The 16,693-nt window shown below is 37.5% G+C and overlaps 2 pseudogenes; both read left to right on the top strand.

The window, feature by feature from the left end:
• LOC104428077 overlaps positions 1–16,693 on the top strand; it is a 59,018-nt pseudogene that overhangs the window by 17,590 nt on the left and 24,735 nt on the right.
• Positions 6,348–11,295, top strand: LOC104429112 (annotated as a pseudogene).

Below are 16,693 nucleotides of genomic sequence, written 5' to 3'. Positions count from 1 at the left end.
AAGAAAAAAAAATTGCACGCATATCATTTCTACACGTTGTACTCACTTTGGATAGACTTTTTTTTTTTTCCTTTTCCGTTCGAATACATTAAACAGAATTTTTATCTATGTAACACTAACAACTAAGAGCGGTTTTAGAAATAATTCCATAAAAGCTCAAAAAACGACAAGAAGAACAGAGGAAAAGGCAATATTGAAATCTCTGCTTTTAACAGATACAGAGAATTACTTCATCCTTCCTTTCTGTATTTAACATGATCTCAAATGTAGATTTAAGGAAGAATATTTTCCCCAATTTTTATTTTTATTTTTATTTTTTATGGCTCTCTCGCATTTTAAGAATTCTTAATGTTAAAAATCTGAAATCCGGGAAAACATACCAGAATGTCCTATACAATTTTCCATCCTTTTCCGAAGCTCAAAACACTTGATTCCAAATTTTGCAAGGAAAATGGTAAATAATTTTAGGGCACAGTCATATAAGCTATTAATTTAATTATTCAACAAGTTTATTTTGGAATAAAGAGCCAAGAGTTGCACATCAACTAGAGGACAACAACGTCACTCACAAATTCCTGCAAAATTTTTGTCAAAATAAAAAATGTGAGTCCCGAATCACGTAATCTTGTGCAAGTTAAGAGCATTATGTGAAAAGGGCAAAAGATAGAACTTAAATGGGTCGAAGCTAAAGAAAAAAAGCAATAAAAATATCTAAGTTAAAGGAAAAAGGAAAAAGAAAAAAGAATATGAAGTGGGTCCAAGATAAAGAAAAAGTCAGGCCAAATATCGTAGCATCGCTTTGTCGGATTACCAATTTTTGACGCCACTGATTAACAAGCCTATTTGCATTAAAAAAAAAAAAACCCCAATATTAAGTTAATCTCAATTATAACCAAAATTTTCTTTCGTCTTAAAAAAATTATCGAATTTCTCTTTAGCCCAAATTTACCCCATTGACCCTTTGTCTAAACATTGCTACTGGTTTTCTTCAATACTATTAGTATTAGAATGCTGCTGTTATTTCATACGAAAATAAGAGTATCAATGAAGATGCAAGTTCTTATAATGAACCTATAACATACCTTGATATATATATTTTGAAGAAATTAGTTGTAATTTTTGGACATGTGGACAAATTTAGGACTAGAGTAAAATTTGTTGAATTTTTTTAGACAAAACAAAGTTCATAGAATATTTGGAATTGGATCTAAAGGTGGGAATTTTTTGGGCATTAGAGTCTCATTAACATGACCTGAAAAAAATGTGTCCTTTGCTAGTCGACCTTTTCAATTTGTCTTTGACAGGCTAAGACCCGCTAGTTAAATGAGTTAACATATTACCTGGGTCAATGCAATCTAGCTAGATACATTTAGGCACTCTATTACTCATTTGAACATTGGTTTATTTCTTAAACGTATCATGTTTTGCAACTCGTTTATGAAAGTGCCATGTTGGGTTTTAAAAGATATGATGCAATTAATACATGAGTCAAATATGTATGAATGATTTAGACAAGGGCATATAGAAAAGTAGACACATAAAAGATAACTACCAAAAAAGTCATAAACTTATAATATATATGCCAATTAAATCTTAAACATTTTAATGATTGCTAGTCCTTTTGGCCAATTTTGATCGGAAATAACTGACGTGGACGTTGGTCATTCTACGTGATACCGCTAGTATTGACGCCGACAACTTTTGCAATTTTTTTTCAAATTCTGAATTTTTATAATTTTTTTTGTTTTTTCTTTCCCATCATCGTTAGTGAGGATCGTTGGGGCCTCAATGATGGCCCGCAACACTCGTTGGTCACTTGATGAGGCCATTGCAGCCGGTGGTAAGGTAGACCTCGCCCAATGGCTAGCGAAGATCAACAACCATTGCGAGGCCCTGACAACTCTCGATGGTCGTGGTAAAAAAAAAAAAATGAAAAGAAAATGAAAAGAAATAAAAAAAATTATAAAAATTGTCTATGTTAGCGTCGATCGTGCCACGTAAGATGATAGATGTTCATATCAGCGATTTTTAGCCAAAATCGATCAAAAGGATTGTATAAGCAAATTATAAAAAAAAATTAGGACTAAATTAATCAAATTTAGGATTACAATAGGTTTATAGCATTTTTGGTAATTTTTTCGAGTTTTGCGGTGAAATGATGTCGAATATGGGGAAGGGTTCAAAGTAAATGCTCATGCAAAAGATATTCACACGTAGATGAAATAAAATGAAAATAGAGGTAGTAATAGAGAAGACAATGAGCGGGCCCAATGCAACCACGAGCCGCTAACTGTTCTACTAGTTTTCCTTTCGGCGGTGGGAAGTTTTGACTACCAAGTCCATTAGTGCCAAAGACAAAATTCAAAATTCAAAGCTTTGTATCTTTCTATAGAAGAAATAATGATGAAATCAAACAGTTGAAGATGAGATCAATGCATCTCATTCGTCGAATCATGTGGACCTGATATGGGATCCATGTAATTCAACAGTTGATATTAACTAAACTTATTTACGCCCAGTTAATGCAAATGTTGACCCAACTTGAATTACAAACCCAAGCAAAAAAAAAAAAAAAAAAAGCATGACTCACAAATCACGCGCAAGTTAAAAATATCATGTGGGGTCTTCGTGAAAAAAAGAAAAAAAAAAAAAAGAAGAAAGAGAATAAAGAGGAACATTACTTGGGGTCCAAGAAAAAAAAAAGGTCAGATACCAAAAATATGCCATGAGTCTTACCTTATTATCATTTATAAATCTCTACTTTTGAAAATATCAAATACATACTTGAGTTTTATCTTTGGAGGCCACTTTACACATTTATATCAATTATCTTGGTATCCCTATATAAAAATGTTATTTTCTTCAAAATACTTTTTGCAAATCCTAAATTCTCACATTCACCAAAAAAACTCGAAACGAAGAAGTAAAAATAAAAAATCAAACCACCCAAACCCTAACTAAGATGTTAAAAAGAGTTTGCTAGAAGGGGCAATTTGATCTTTATAATTTAGGGTTTTGCTTAAGGGTATGTGCATGGTATTTACATAACTGTGTTAATCCTCAATTTGACCGCTCATTTGATATTTTGCGGAACTATGGTGTTCTTCAACTGGGTTGATCTCCTTATCTTATAAAAGCACACTCATATAACTTTTTTGATGGTATCTTACTCATCAATAATATCAAGTGTTCTGTTAAATGTAGGATCACCAAATATTTTAACTCATCGTGGATACTGAAATTTCATAATTCAAAACTTGGATAAATATAGATAGATGTGTAAGTAGAATCGAGACAAAATCAATATAAAGATAAAACATCAACTTGACATGAGGTATTTGCTGACAAACGAATAAGGAACTATCTCAATGTGTGTGTGTAGAATTCCCTACTATTCTTCCAATATATATTGTTCTAACCAATATTATATTAAAGAGGAGCAACAATATACAAACTGAGCAAAAAATAGCACTGAATTTGGATATGTGGAATAAATGGAACATTTGATACTTCATCATATTAAGCCTCTCACTTAGGTCTTTCTAAAGCTTTGGCTTTCAAAAATTTATGCTTCGGCTCGTGTCTTAGTTAGAATTGTGGAATTAGGAGGGAGGGCATATGTGGGCTCAAAATTAAACTATTTAAGGTAGACCTTCTCGAGACGAGTTTTAAATGTTAAGATGAACTTTTTTTAAGGAAGGATTGAGATGCTTAGTATTTGATTTGTTAGGGCTAAAAATAAGATTAAGTTGTCCCACTAATATGCATTTTGATTCTTTTTTTTTTTTAAATACACGACAGAGTTTAACACAACTTTAAATGTCCACATGCATACATGTTTTAAAATTCAAGCTTTAGTCAACAAAAAATGATATGCAAATATCTTTGTTTTTATGACAATGGTAGCATGGTAATATTATGTAATTTGACGGAGGAAAAAGGAAAACCACAGTATAAGGCTAGATATATAAATTCTTATGATCCTTCCGGGAATTGAAGGCAAGCAAGGCCAGTGTTCTACACATGCTTCTTCATCCTCCCAAGTCTCAATGTCCTAAGCATTGACCCTCCCCAACATCAGCCAAGCCACCTCCCAACCATTTGCCTTGCTTGTCAATTTCTACTTCAAGGCTTCCTTATAAAGTTTGCAATGCACTATTTTCTTGATGCATGTAAACTTTGAGGATAGTTTTGTCATAATTGAAATTATATTAGAGAGGAGAAAAATTCAAACTACGCAAAAACATGGCATTTAGCTTCATCTTGGATTTGTGGAACAAATGGAATATCCGAGGCTTTGTCTTACTGAGCCTCTCGCTTCAAGTCATCCTCATTCTATTTGCACCCCTTAGAAAGAAAACAGCGAGTCGACCCATCATCTTCCTCTTATGGTTGGCCTATTTGATGGCCGACTCGGTAGCTGCATTTGCGGTTGGGCTCATCTCTCACAACCAAGGCAATTCATGTACCCATGTAGCAGAAGTAGATGGAGCAATTCAGGCATTTTGGGCTTCATTTCTCTTGCTACATCTTGGCGGTCCGGACACCATCACTGCCTTCTCTCTCGAGGATAGTTCACTTTGGCGACGGCACCTGCTTAGTCTCATCTTCCAAGTCGGTGCCGCCATCTACGTCTTTGTGCGGATATTTCCTAGCAACAAGTCGCTGGTGATCCCGACGATCTTGGTGTTTCTTGCAGGGTTTATAAAAATTGCAGAGAGGACCCTAGCACTTTATCTCTCGAGCTTCTCAAAGCTCAGGGAATCAATGCTCTTAGACAACGAGCCAAGAATGCCCGTAGACTTGTCGCAATTGCTCGAAGAACTCAATATTGGAAGGGATGAACGTGAATCTAATGAAGTTGAAACAAAGCTTGCCGAGAGCACTGTGGCGAGTCATGCTTACTTATTCTTTCAAATCTTCAGGATCTTCATCGCAGATCTAATCTACACAAAAGAACAACGCGAAATGAGCATTGATTATTTTCGCAAAGTTTCTGCGGTGGATGCGTTGAGGGTGATATCGGTTGAACTCAATTTCATTTATGAGGAGCTCCACACAAAAGTGTTGACAATACGTCACAAAAGGAGCTACATTTTGCGCATCATAGCCCTCACTAACATTGTGATGGCTTTGGGCCTATTCAATCGCTTGAAGAAGTATCAACTTCGCAAACTTGATGTGAAAATTACTCATATCCTTCTTTTTGGAGGGATAATTATTGATGGGATAGCTTTGTTCAACATCGTTTTCTCTGATTGGACTGTTGCCAAAATCAAGTACAACACCACAGGGTCATCTAAACTAGATTCATTTCTCAACAAGTTGGTATCAACCACAGATTATGTGAGGAAGCCCCGATATGCCACATGTGAAGCAGAATCTAACACCAATGTTATTTATGAAGTCTTAGGATTAATATTTCGAAGGTGGTCAGAATCCATATCTACTTGCAACCTTTTTTCCGAGGCATTGAAGGAGAGTTCGAGAAAGATATGTAAGTGCAATCAATTCTGGGGCATCACTGTTTTCAAAAATATCTGCAGTTTTTTATTCCAAATAGGTGACAAGATCATATGCCGTGGTAAAGGATCAATGATTGCAAAAGCGAAGTACGTGTCCAAAAATCCCCTTATGAAGGACCTATGGATCTTTATCTATAACCATGTGAAACTTCAATCGAAAGAATCAGCATGGATCGAACAAGGCACGTTGAAATGGGAAATGGACAGGGGCAAGGCTGTTATCCACAAGATTATTATAAGATTGCATATCGCTACTGAAATATGCTACAATAAAGAAAAACCATCTATGAGCTCCACAACCACACATAACAGAGACCTAGTTGATCAAAGGGAATTTAGCAAGATCCTCTCCGATTACATGTTATATCTTTTACTTAATCAGCCTAATTTGATGGCTGATTTGGTGATGGTGGTCTTTGGCCAAATGGTATTCGCGAAGACATTGCATGAGCTGCAGGATTGCATCGGTGATGCGACCACAGATCTGAACGGGTTATGTGAAAAATTGTACGGTGGAGGGCAAGATCGAATGCCCCCTGGAGGAAGGTCCACATCGGAATTGAACGACCCTTTGAAATCCCTGCTCAGCGAAGGGCTTTCTATGGCCCACGAACTGGAAATGGAAAAGAACAAGTGGAAGACGATAAGCGACCGGTGGCTTGAACTGTTGCTATATTTAGCAACTAATACTAGCGGAGAGAGACATGTACAGGTCCTGAGCAAAGGGGGAGAGTTTCTTACCTTTGTTTGGCTGTTGACGGCTCATCTCGGTTCCTTCTACAAACTTGCAGGGGGCCGCTACCGCGGCGATGACAAAGACGGTAGCGATGATAGCGATGCGAGTGTGGTCAACAATGAATACTCGGCTTAGATATTTCGTCCACATCAATCATCTTATTTACACCCCGGTATTTCTACAAATGTTTGTTTGAATAAAATTTACTTGCTTATATATCTTGGTGACTGATGTGGAGAATCAATGGATTTTTATCTATGCCCGCGTCGACTCTTATTTATAATAAATATATCAGTTCATACTTATAATTATATGTTAAATAAAAGAAGAAAATTTAATAAATTTTGCTTCTTAAGATAAAACGATAGTATAGATTGTAAATTTGCATAAAAAATAGTAATTTTCTCATAGACAGGATGGAAATTCAGGAATATTGCCATTTTTTGTCACCTCTTTTTCATTTTGTACGCTCATAAACACGTGTCTCTTTGCTGCTTGATACGAAAGAAGCGACGCCTCTAAAATACGAATAAATTGGGTAATTTCCAGAATATCCCCGCGAGTTTCATCATCCAATAATCCAAAAAAATAATAAAAATGCAGGAAAAAAAAAAACAATATACAGAAAATTCCAGAAGCCCCCACATCTCACTTCAAAACCTAAGCCCCCACTCCTCCAATCCTCCAACGCCGCCGCCGTTACCTCATCGCCGCCGCTGCCGCCGCCGCCGCCGCCGCCCATGCTGATGTATTACTTTCCCTCTTCTCTGACTCCTAAATCCTAGACACTTCCCCGTCGGCCGAAAGCACCTCGGCGTGTCCTGCGCCTCCACCTCCGACCCTGCCCCGACCAGCCACTCCCCTCCCGCGACGGCGACGACCCACAACATCAGGGACGAGGCCCCGCCGCCACCGCCAGGCCCACACCTTCTCCGCCAAGTGCGTCCCCTTCGGCTGCGGCTTCACCGCCTCCGAGTCCTCCTCGCTCGACGAGATCGTCTACCGCAGCCGCTCGGGCGGCCTGCTCGACGTCCGGCACGACAGGGACGCCCTCAATAAGTTCGACGGCGCGTGCTGGGGGAACCTCTTCGACTCGCGCGTTGGCTATGAGCCCGCCTTCATACATTGGTTGGGTAGTGCACCGTCTCCTCTCAGAGCCTCCTCCTTTCGAGGCAGGGGACTCGCATCGGCCTGATCCTCCACCACGACGGACGACGGAGCATCCGCTTCGACGGCGAGCGCGATCCCGGTGGCCTCCACCGCCGCTCCGCCCATAGACGCCGGATCGTCGATTCGGAAGCCGATCAGCTGGTGGCCCGGTACGTACTTCCCTCGCTCGTCACCAACGCCTCGTGGGAAGCGAGATCCGAGGTGTTCGAGGAGGCCGGCGATGCCGGTGCGACCGAGAGTGCTGCGTCGCCGGAGAGCGAATTGGCTCCAAGGAGTCCGTTTAGGAGCAGGGCGAGCGTTTTCTACGGGTTTTCGAGTGATTATGTGCTTGGAGATCAGTAGAGGAATCCTTGGAATGAGATCAGGATGGGGAAGCTGGTGAAAGATCTTGATGCTCTTGCCGGGACTATATGCTGCTAGAAGGTAAATTAAACTGAGCTTCGAACAACTATGGGATGGGATGGTGATACTTTTGTTTCTGGTTCTGAATGTGGTGCCATTTGTTTTATGCGATGTTTATCCAGCTTAAATTTCTCGTTTGGATGATGGTTCGATGGTTGAAATGTGGGTTTAACTGAATTTCCAGCGTTTTTGTCCCACCTATTGCTTGTTTCAAGGCAATACATGCATACTGTGTCATTGTAAAACAGAGAGTTATTATGGGCTTTGTGTGCAGAAGATGAATTGCATAGGATGTCATTGACACTACTAGAGTTCGGTTTGTGGTGCTTCAATAAATTCCTGGTATAAAACTGACGGATGCTGGTGCTTGGTGGATAATCAGTTCTAGCACTCTGCTATTCGTAGTTTGAATGTCAAGTCCTTGTTTGAATAATCTAGAATTGGTCATCTGGTAATTAAAGAATATATTGAACAACGTGCTGCTGCTTTGCTGTAAGAAACACTTTGTCTCTATTGTTCGTTTATGTGCATATCTAAATTCTCATCAATATTTGTCCATATCAAGTTCCGCAATCAGAATGCCTAATTTCTCCAGTCATTAGTCATTGTTCATATAGTTTAGAATTGTGCGTAACAGAACATCCCCATTGTATTCAGCCTTTTGCCTTTGGACCAGCATTGCTCCATCGACAATGGCAACGCAAGGCCTCTATTATCAGCCACTGCTTCCATAGACAGAATGGCCCTCAACAGGCCATCCGTATTGAAATTGACTTGCAAATAGCACGATCTGTTACATGGGTATCATGTGAAACAAAGGCAGTCCAACTGGAAGTAACTCAGTCCAAAGAAGGTATCATATGAAACAGTACTCCGATCGATGATAGCATGCTACTTCCTTCCTCAAGTTGATCATTGCTTTATTGGCTTATAGGACGAGAATACACATTTGCATGTGCTGCCACTAAGCAGTTGCAGGAGTCATGTCACTCCTGACCCTGAAGGATGGTGGCAATTTGATGGCTGTGCCTTAAGTGTGTGTTTATTCTTTGCAAACCATATTTACTCTTGCATTTTTTCTTTACTCTACTTATAAAAACTATGGAGGAGTCTGCTAATTTGCTAGCCATTCACCATTCTCTTATTACCAAAAATAAAAATAAATAAATCAAACCCATCCAAACTATGGATAAGCTTGCTGATCAACATCCTCTTGCTAAGAAATATTGGTAGTTTGTCAAGGTTTTCGATGTGTTCAAGCACAATACTCAGATGTCAGATCTTCATAAAGTTGTCCTTTCCATGATAATGGTCTTATTACTGATCCATTCTGCTATTTACCTTGTACTGGTATTTTCCTGCAGAAATCTGGGATTCCTCAGATTCAGTTGCACTTACCACCTATTTCACATTTGTGGCTCATGATTCTAGAATTGGGAAATCAGCTCCAATTAAACCCATCTCCCCAGAGATAAAGAGAGAAAAATTACTATGTCAAGAGGCAGAAAAGGAGGACTAAAATGAGGAAACAGAAGAGAGAAGAACGTAACAGAGATACGAATGTGGAGGACTTGTCCAGGCTCCAAGCTTTATTTGCCGAAGATTGTATTGTCTGTGATATGTCAGCTCTGGCAGATAGAGAAAGCATTCTTAATAGGGACGCTTGTTTGATAACTTGTTAATATGCCAGTCACAGCAAAGGAATATTCACAGGAGGGTAGTTGGAGGATTTTAATGCAAAGGGCTTTTGAATTGGCCTTTTCAACCACATATGCCTTTGCTGGTATGGCACTCCGGTTCTTTGAAGTTGACCATGTTGAATTCTTGAGACCTGTAAGTACTCATCCAGCGCATGATGTATTTCTGTGTCTAGGTGCTGCTGTTGCATGACTTAGCTGCTGAGGGTGGATCTGTGGCAATGATTACATGATATGTCTGGTGCCAGTCTTCTATAAGCACAGATTGTCGTACCTGAGCCTTCACTCTTGCAGTTTTATATATATGTGTGAAATCATGGATCTGTTTAGTGGAAGCTCATAATGTGAAGGATATTATTTTTGGGATGTAGGTGGATGTTGGCAATTTTCTCTGCCTCAAATGCTGTGTCCTGTGTAATGTGTATGGAGCTTGACAATCCAGCTGAACCCCTGATAAATGTTGACGTTGTGGCCCACGTGATGCAACGTGATCTCAGGTCAAGTGAGGTATGAGTGGCCCATGTGTGTTACATTTTCTTTTAGCAAATTTTGATACCATCACTCTGATCAGAATTCAAAGGATGCTTTGGTTAAAGGATATCTATCTTTACTCTCCCCTTCTTTTGGGCCCAAGCTATCTACCATCCCTTAACATAATGATCATGCATAAGAAAATTCAAATAGAGAAACAAGAATGAACTGGTCACCTAGTTGGGGGATACTGAAGCCTGTCTTTAATCCTATCTACATGGTGAACTGAACCTTTGTAAAGTTACCATATCTTTTGTCAGACTTGGTTTCAGATCACCCTGTCTTAGATACTCCTTATAAATTTGTTGTTGTTTCATCTATCATCCTAACAGGTGTCAAACAAATTCTACTTTACATTAACTATACATCCTGAGGCCTTGAATGATGGATTGAGGATTCAGAACTCCCATCCATGGAAGAAGAGGCATGGCATGTCCTCGAATGTGTCGATGCTGAGAGTTGGTAGACTTCATCCTGAATACACTTCTCCAGTGACTGAAGCGAATGGCAATGCTTACTCCCAGTTTGAATGAGAATTAGTGGGAGACTGAAATTGATACTCAAAAAGCGGACAACATTGCCAAGAAAAAGAGGAACTCGGGGCCATCAGTCTAGTTAGGAACTTAACGGATGTCTAATGCACGAAACATGTATCAGCATTGCAAGTCCAATTATTTACTACTTCTGAGAAAGTCTCACTGCACGATGAGACGAACCGAAGATTAGAAGATGCCACGTAAGGTCCCTCAAGGACATGGGAGTAAACACGTCACTGATTCAGATTGATGGATGGTGACAGGAAAGTTGTGAACTTCCACATCTGCTGGTAATAAACTGGTACTCTGTTCTGCGTTGATACGTGAGTGTTTTTTCCTTTGTGACGGAGTTGTTTGCTTTGTCCTAATGCTAGGTCAAGGGACTACATGCTCGACATTGCATCGAGAATTAACAGAGTTCTTATGATAAGCTTCTTTATGGTGGAATTCTTTTGAGAAATTTGCTTGGAAAACATGCTTGGAAGCAATTGGTAAGTTGGCATCCTTCATAAGGTAATCCATCAACTTTTCAGATTTAGAATAGTTGATAATCTGGGGTTGGAACTCGGGAGTTTATTGCCACCAGATCTAGTTGCATGTATGAGCAATTTATTTGAGACAATTCTCTGTTGAACTGCTTATGCTTACCATATTTCTATCCTTAAAAATGGAAAAGGTTAGAATAGAGTATTCTTGCAGACGTTTGCAAGAATTTTTTGTTGAAACCCGGCTCACCCAGCCTTCAATTTTATTTCTCCCTGATAAGTTTCCAGTAATCTACTATGTGCAATTTCCTCTTAAAATTTATTCAGTTACCTCTAATAATCAAACCGAACTCAAACTATGATGTTGGTTCTATACCAACGAGACCATGCACAAGGCCATGAAAAGACCTAAAAAGAGTTCTGGTAAGCAAAGCCTCAAGATGGTCAGTACTTCCCGCAGTTGATCATCTTGCTGATTCTGTCAGGACAGTTAATGTTATGTAGTCCCATTGACAACCAGCAAAATGCGTACTTTTTCTTGGTTTAATTGGCATTCATGAGAACATTTACGTAGGCAATACTTAATCTGGACTTCATGAACTTTTCAAGCCTTATTAGCACTATGTGACACTCTTCACACCATGGTCAAGGAATCATTATGATAAATTCACTGCACGCCCACATGTGAAGCCCTCCACTGAAATTTGTCTTACAAGTTAAATAGAGGCACGGAATTAAATTGTTGCCCTGTGGCCATAGGTGATTTTAGAACAAACTTGTGTAGTTGGTGTTTTTGATACCATTGTCATTGTGTCCGAACCCATGAGAGTAAAGTGGTTTGCGGAATGATAGATTCTAATCCATTACTATTGCATTTTGTCTAGCTATTCGAAAATTAGTGAATAGCAAAAACACACCAATTCATCATGTTTCTGTGTGAAACCTCTTCTGTTCTTTAGATTACGGGTCAAATTATCTAGGTTAAAAAAGCTCGAGAACATTTCTTGGCTAAAATCAGTTACAGACATCTGGATTAATACAGCATAGAATCTCGTCCTTATCATGTTCGTACCGGTTATGATACATCGGTTATTGTCTTGAAGGAACTATTAGGCTAGAGTTAAATCTATATCTCAAGCTCTTACCACAAGTCAAATGGGAGAGACATGCCTTAGAGCATTAACATCGACAAACGATATGGGAAATATGAGCTGGTTAGATTCACGTTTTTGTATATGCAACTCTTTCTTCTTTTCTATATTTGTAAGAAGATGATCTTTCCATTTATTTATTTCTTCTGTTTCTTCGGATCTCATAATCGATGTCTTTGATACATGCTCACAAAGTATTGAAGACCTATTGGACAATTATCCCCAATAAGGAAATGGTCCAAATTTAAGAAGACGAACAGTACAATATACTTCAGACCAAAAAAAGAAAAAGAAAAAAGAACAATAGAATATACTTCAATATATTTACTGACACAGCTTGTAAACAATTCCTTTTGTCATTATATTCTCCTCGACTCTAAATTCTTTTTTCATTTTATTTTTATAAGCAGGTAATATAATTCACCAACTAAAAACTTAGTTTCGTTCATTAAGAATACAGAAACGTAGGGCCTTTTTTTTCTTAATGTTTTGCCCAAGCTCTCGCGAGGGATGAAACATCAACGGATGTGTCTCTTTGCCTTTGTTACTTCTTGTCGGGGCATAATGGACAGAGTTTAAGCCTATTAAGCTGGATCATATTTCACTAAGTATCTAAGTTTTAAAATGGAAGCCAATTAATCAATATGGTTGTTCATTTTCACTCTGAAAGTCCGATGTTGAAATTTGACGATGTGATTGCCTTTTTACTTTTTATGTTTTTTACTTGAGACTAACCATCTTGAAAACTAGAATTGGCTGCTAAAGAGAGTTAAAAGACTTGAAGAGGACGATGTCTTCCATTGACATAACTTCCAAATTCCCTCTCATCAATAAGACAATCAACAACCCACAATCAACAACCCCCTTGCTTGTTTCTTGTCTGGTCTCTTCTATCCCTCAGTGAAAATTGACTGAAAATAACGAATACCCATAAGCTGATCAGATTTATATATAAAAATAAACATAAAACGAGACCATTTCTCTCTGTTCTGAATTCTCTTAAACTACCGCAGGAGCTAGAAGTTCAATTCAATTGCATGAAGAATATGTTGAAGAGTTAAAGATTAGAGTTAGGTTAAGTAAGAATTTCTTATCACTTTGTTGATGGCCAATTTTTTGACACAGATCATTAACATGCGACAAGTAATGTAGACGAACTCAAATTGAGTTTGAATGGATTAATCTTTTTATACACAAATGATAAATGTTTTCTTTGCTAAATAACCTTTTCAATTTGCTTATGCCACGCATAGATATGACTAATTAGATGAGTCAACATTTAATTTTTGTCAATGTCATTTGTTTAAATACATTTAGACATGTTAGTGGTTTAAGCATATTTTTATGAGGTTTTATATCTTAAGCGTATCATGTTGTACAATTCAATAGAAGTGTCTTGTTTGGCGTTCAAAGATACAAGATTATTGATAAACGAGTCAAATATGTACGAATGATGGTAAGCACATATTGAAACGTAGGCTCATATGAGTTATTTAAAGACATAATGCCGAATATTTAGAAGAGTACGAAGTAAATATTCATGCAAAAGAAATTCACACGCAGATGAGATAAATTTGAGAACCGCGACGTGATAGAGGAAACAAAGGGCAGGCCAGTGCAAGCACAGTAACTTTTCCGAGATAAAGGTTTGCCTGGCTCAATGAGAAAAAATGGCTGCTGACTCCTCTGTAGAGTGTGCTTTTAGTGGTGGGAAGTTTTAACCGCCAAATCCAACAGCGCCACGGACAAAATCCACAATCAAAGCTTTGGATCTTTCTTTTGGGAAAACAGTCAAGAAATAAATAATTGATGACGGGACCAATTCATTTCAATCTTTGAGTTATGTAAACTCAACCCCCCTAATTCAACGGCTGAGATGGAGCATGCTAATTTATGCAAGTATCGCTCCAACATGACTTGCGAACTCTAATAAAAAAGTCAATAGAGAAAAAAAAAAAAAAAGGTGACTTCTGAGTCATGGGCAAGTTAAGGCAAGTTAAGAACATCTCGTGAGATCCTTGTGAAATAAAAAAACAAAAAAGAGGAATATTACTTGGGGTTTAAGTTACGAAATACATCTTTGGAGGCCAATTTACACCTTCACATTAATTAGCCTAATTTCCCTACTTACGAAAATGTCATCTTCCCTTAATGATGCATATATCTTGTTTGAATGACGATGATAGAATGCTAATGTTATAGAATCTAACAGAGGAGAAAAGAAAACTATCTTATTAGGCCAGATAGATTATTATGATCCCTCCAAGAATCTAACTATAGCACCAAACTCGTCATTTTAGGTGAGTGCATGGATAACTTTGATATCTCACTTCATTTTGGATTTGTGGAACAAATGGAACGTTCGAGGCTTAGGTATCCTGGGGCTCTCGCTTTAGATCTTTCTCATTATATTTACCTCCCTCACAAAGAAAACAGTGAACCATAGCATCTTTGTCCTCATGTGGTTGGCCTATTTGATAGCTGACCTGTACATGAGTTAGCTGAATGAGGGGTATACATTACTTACAATTGAGTTTAACCCACTTTTTTGGGGATCAGATTGCCTTACTCCATCTAGCAATCGCATCATGAGTAAAGCTAGTATTAGCAAAATTCTGCTGGCTGCAATCGCCAAAAATATGCTCTCTATATAGGGAATTCTTGCCTAGACCTGGATCTGTGTACCCGATGCGATGAGAGGAATAGGATTTGTACAAAGAAATTTTCTTCCATCTACGCAATAATCTCCATTAGAATTTAATGAATCACACTCCATTAAATCAACTTAAATGATGAAAAGCACAATGTAATAATTTTAAAGGCATAATTTACCATGACATGTTAATAATAGCCGGTATTGATTAAAAATTTACCAGCAGTTTAAATATACACATTTCAGATATTATTATCATATCAATGAAATTTACCAAACTTTTGGATAGTTATCAAAGTTATTTTAATGGTATCTACTAATGCGTAAGTGCAAATACCAATGTAATAAAAAAAATTATCAATCTTCTATAATCTCGAAGTCATATTATACGATGTTGATGAAAATTTATCAGTAAAATCGAAATCGATGACACTGTCCAACACAATGCGTATGGACAAGAAACTTACTCACGGAATGTGAACTTATGAGTGATGTTGCAAAAATATGAATTTTAACTTACTAATTTGTTTGAACAATTATCAACTCAGTTTTCCAGGCGTGCATGTTTATTTGGATTTACGTATAAGTAAATAGGTTTGTTTTTTAACTTTTACACCAAAACATAAAGTATTATTCAACCTTCAGAAAGTTATGAAAATATTATACGTGAGTTGAGATAGTTATGAAAGTATTATTCAACCTTCAGTAAATAGGATTTACGTATAACTTTTACTAATCGCTCGGTTTGTCCTAATAATTAAGTAAGAAATATTCATTATTACATTGAGGGAAGAGATGCTTCCTAAAATACACTTGTAAATTTCTATCTATGAGATTTCCTTGTAATGTCTACAAAGCAAAATTTTTAAATACATGTATACTCTGTTGACTGATAGTTGAGATAGTTTTGTTGTCCGCATAATACAATACTATTTGTTGTAACCAATAAAATTAAACAAAAATAATAACTCTGAAAAAGCATTAACACAACTCAAATATACTTACTTTTTTTTTTTTTTGTCAAAAGAACACTTCTTTCATTTCCATAGAAATACAAGAGAGAAACAACGCAGTCCAATTGCAAATCAATACAAATCCTAGATGATTTAAAACAAAACAAGCTTCAAATAGCAAAATGAATTATCAAAACAATGTTAGGGATTACATGCTCAAATAGCATATTTGTTATTTCTTCAAACCAAAATTGGCAGCCGATCATCAAGTCCCTCCTCAATAATGAGCACAAATTGAGACCTCCAATTATTGCTATGCTTTGCCTTTCAATAGTACGCGTCTAGGTTCAACATCCCCAACATCAACGCCTTTAAGAGTAACAAGATTGAATGAGTACGAATTTGACACCTAAGAGCGCAAGCTTCACAAAACTCCTCCAATATCCTTTGAAACTAGACTTGTACACAATCACAACTTGAGGGAAGTGAAACTCCGAAATAATATATGCAAAAAAGACCCCAAATCTAGACTTACTTGATTGCTATAAAATTATAACAAATTAAAGAGAAGGTGAGGTACCGATTAAGGAGACTCACCAAGGCCTCACCAAGGCAATTAGTTCATGCTAATGGTATTTTGTAGATTTACATACTATGCCTCCCAAAATAAATTGCCTTGAACTTGTTTGCATTATCATTACACAAACATGAGTCAATCAATCAATTTCCATAAAAAAGTAAAATATAAAGGACTCAATCAAACTTTTCCTCGAACTAGCGCACCTCGAGAACAACTTCCTATCACTAAAGAGACACGTCATTGTAAAGGCAAAGAAAATTGCTACAGAAAACTA

This window comes from Eucalyptus grandis, chromosome 1, assembly GCF_016545825.1.
Source record: "Eucalyptus grandis isolate ANBG69807.140 chromosome 1, ASM1654582v1, whole genome shotgun sequence".
In the NCBI taxonomy this organism is placed as follows: domain Eukaryota; kingdom Viridiplantae; phylum Streptophyta; class Magnoliopsida; order Myrtales; family Myrtaceae; genus Eucalyptus; species Eucalyptus grandis.
Note: the sequence above shows the minus strand (reverse complement) of the source record. Positions and strands in the feature narration are given on the sequence as shown.